Raw genomic sequence first — 4106 nt, 5'->3', positions numbered from 1 at the left:
AATTGTATTGGTAGATTTAAGGCATGTGTATGATTTATGTCCTATTCTACCACATTTGAAAACAAGTAATATTTGTAGACTTGTTACCTGAATAATTACATAAATATCCTTCAGAAACTTTTGTTTCTTCAGAGGTTTATAGCCAAGTCCAGCCTTATCATATATAGCTTTCTGATTTTCAAGGATCATATTTAGTTTGTTTGAACTTAATGGAACTTATCTATTATAGATTTCAGCTTGTTAATTTCATCCTTTAAGTTTTATTTTCTTGACTCAAGGTGAATTTTTCAAGAAAAGAATTTCAGCTGTTTTCACTAAGGACTGATTTTCCAATTTCAGTTCTTGTTTTCTTTCCTAGTTCTTTAATTCATCAATTGAGTCATAGAAAGCTTCATGCAATTCTTCAAATGTGAATTCACTAGTGGATTCAGAAGTTACTCATTTTTCAATGTGCCATCAGACACAGATTGGCTTGTTCTGTTGAGGTTTCTCCTCGGAGCTTGAGTCATCACTCGCACTCTAAGTCGCCATCATTGCCTTTCTTTTTGAACTTTTTGGGACCTTTCTTCAGTTGTGGACATTCGGATCTGAAATGTCCCGGCTTCTTGCACTCGTAGCATGTAAGGGGTTGATCTTTCTCTTTTCTTTGCTTTGTTCCCCTTTTGTGAATTTCTTTCTCATCCCCTGTTTCCTTTTCTTTAGAAACTTCTTAAAATTTTCGGGTGATGAGTGCCATCTCTTCATCCTGTTCTTCATCTTCAGATTCATCCATTTCATAATCAGGCGAAGTTGTGGATTTGAGAGCAATGGTTCTTTTCTTTTTGACTTCATCCTCTTGATGTTGCTTCATGCTCAGTTCATGATCATCAAGGATCCAAGAAGCTCTTCTAGAGGTAGAGTGTTCAAGTCTTTGCTTCTTGGATGGCAGTCACCTTGGCTTCCCAAGTTCTTGGCAGTGGACCTGAGGAATCTTCCTTACAAGTTCACTGTTAGTATAAGATTTGCCAAGACTCTTCAAACCATTAATTATATCAGTAAAACGAGTAAACATGGCAGTTATGGACTCATCATGCTCTATTTTGAACAATTCATATTTATGTACAAGCATGTTCATTTTAGACTCTTTTACTTGATTTGTTCCTCATGGGTTACTTCTAACCTATCCCATATTCTTTAGCAGATGCACAAGTAGAAATGCGATTGAATTCACTAGCATCTAGTGCACAATAAAGAACATTCATGGCTTTGGCATTTAATTGTATCAATTTCTTGTCAACCTCATCCCATTCTTTCTCGGGTTTGGTTGACTCCTCACCATCTATAATCTTGGTGGGTGTGTGAGGGCCATTTACTATGATACTCCACATATCATAGTCGAGTGCTTGCATGGAAAATCTTCATCCGAGCTTTCCAATAGGTGTAATTAGACCCATTGAAAAGTGGAGGTCGGTTTGTTGATTGCCCCTCGGCTAGAGAAGTACCGACATGGGTTGCCATAGATCTTTAGATCAAAGAAGGGCTAGAGCACCGCTCTGATACCACTTGTTGCCCAGCTATGCAACCCAAGAGGGGGGCGTGAATTGGGTTTCTAAAAATTTTAAGCCCAACTGATTACTTATGAAGAACAAAACAAAGACTTTAATTCAATATTAATTACCTAAAGCAGGAATGCAAGATTATAATAAAGAAATAAAGTGAAGCGATAAAGCACACCACAAACACAAGGATTTATAGTGGTTCGGTGCTAACCTTGCACCTACATCCACTCCCCAAGCTCCTACTTGGGAATTTCAATCCACTATACTTTGTATTCAACCCGAATACAAACATCGGACTCCGACACTAGCTATCCCAAGCTAGATCACTTGTTTCTCGGATATAAGTAAACCCAAAACACTCCGATTTCAGGTTCGGATCAACCTTTCCTTGTTTTGGAAATCCTCCAAAAATAAGAACAAAAAAAAACTCACAAAGAGTTAGAAAATTTTGAACACAGATTAATACAATAACAGCTCCTTTAAATGAGCGAAATATAACAATAAAAACTTTACTCAAATAAAGAACTCTTTTCGAATTTTCTCAAGGTGGATGAACGCTTGAACGAATGCTTGAGAAGAGGTTGATTGTTGATTGAAGATCTCTTGAAAGCTTTGGAAGATCTCTAGATCAAGGTTGAAACAATGGGCTTGAAAGATCCTCTCTTTGAAAGCTCTTGAATCTTTTTCACAATCTCTCGTATGGATTTTGGATCCTCTTTTCTTTTTCTCTCAAATTATCTCGTGGATCCTCTCAATGAATTTTATCTCTCTTTTGATCTGTCGATTGATCTTCTATTTTCTCTCCAATTTGATCTGCTATTTAATCTATAATTTCTTTCACCATTTAAAGTATTTTATGACATTAGAAGCAAGAGAAAATAATTTAGGCAGATAAAGAGCCGTTAGAGCAATTTTAGGAAGCATAAAAGGCAATTAAAACGGACAAAAAAATAGCCGTTCCTGATATTTCTCGTCGCAGGGGTCGACTCATGAGTCGACTCATGCTTCAGGGGTCGACTCATGAGTCGACCTCTGTTGCAAAAATCAGAGAATGCATTTCTGAAAATTCTTGGCTCAATTAGCAGGGGTCGACTCATGAGTCGACTCATGCCTTGTGGGTCGACTCATGAGTCGACTCACAGGTCGTGCCAAGCCAGAAAACTAGCGTGCCAAGGAGAATTTTTGCGTGCCAATCAGCTCACAGTGCCATGAGTTGACTCATGAGTCGACTCATGCACTTCAAACCTTCATAACTTCAAAAATATAAGTCCAAACACAATAAAATTTTTACCAATAGATTTCAAATCATTTGTACTATCAAATCAGAATTTTAGTGAAATTATGATTTTGCCCTTGAAGAGCATAAGAACTTTTTCATTTTAAAATTATTTGTATCCCTTCAATCTGCTTTGTAATCATCAAAATCAATCTAGGAGCAACAGATATAATGAGCAGTGGTGTTTGTATAAAAGGAAGTTGCTATAATGACTATGAACGTGACTACTATGGTATGTTGGTTGAGACATTAGAGCTGGAGTATTTTGATATTGGAAATAAGATTATCTTATTCAAATATGATTGGTATAATATAGAAAAGGGGTTAAGAGTACATCCTTATCATAATCTAATCAAAATTAAATATAAATCTAGACTATTCACAAATGAGCCATTTGTGTTGGCCCAATAGGCTCAACAAGTGTACTGCATGAGTTATCCATCAAGAAATAGAGAAAAAAGGATTGATGGGTAGTGTGCAAAACTAAAGTTAAAAGTAGAGTTGATCTTCCTTTAAATAAAATATAAGATGAAATTATGATTTGTTGCCCAGCTATGCAACCCAAGAGGGGGGTGAATTGGATTTTTTAAAAATTTTAATCTCAACTAAATACTTATGAAAAATATTTGTTAAAAGCTTGATGAATAAGAAGAAAGACTTTAAATCAAGATTAATTACCTAAAGCAAGAATGCAAGGATAAAATAGAGAAATAAAGAGAAACAATAAAACACACCATAAACACAAGGATTTATAGTGGTTCGGTGCCAACCTTGCACCTACATCCACTCTCCAAGCTCCTACTTGGGAATTTCAATCCACTATACTTGTATTCAACCCGAATACAAACGTCGGAAACTCCGACACTAGCTATCTCAAGCTAATCCACTTGTTTCTCGGGTACAAGCCTACCCAAAATACTTCGATTTCAGGTTCGGATCAACCTTTTCTTGTTTTGGAAACCCTCCAAAAACAAGAACAATTACTCACAAAGAGTAAGACAGTTTAGAGCACAAATAAGTACAAGAGTAGCTCCTTAAATGAGTGAATATAACAATAAAAATACTTTACTCAAATGAAGAATCCCCTTTTGGATTTTTTCAAGGTGGATGAAGAGTCGAATGAACGCTTGAGAAGAAGATGAACTTTGATTGAAGACTTCTTGAAGGCTTTGAAAGAGCTCTGGATCAAGGTTGAAAAATAGGCTTGAAAAATCCTCTCTTTGAATGCTCTTGAATTTCTCTTTCACAATCTCTCGTGTATATTGTGGATCTCTTGTCTCTCTCGTGTGGAT

The sequence above is a fragment of the Elaeis guineensis genome, chromosome 8 (genome assembly GCF_000442705.2).
Source record: "Elaeis guineensis isolate ETL-2024a chromosome 8, EG11, whole genome shotgun sequence".
In the NCBI taxonomy this organism is placed as follows: Eukaryota; Viridiplantae; Streptophyta; class Magnoliopsida; order Arecales; family Arecaceae; genus Elaeis; species Elaeis guineensis.
This window is presented reverse-complemented; position numbering follows the sequence as displayed.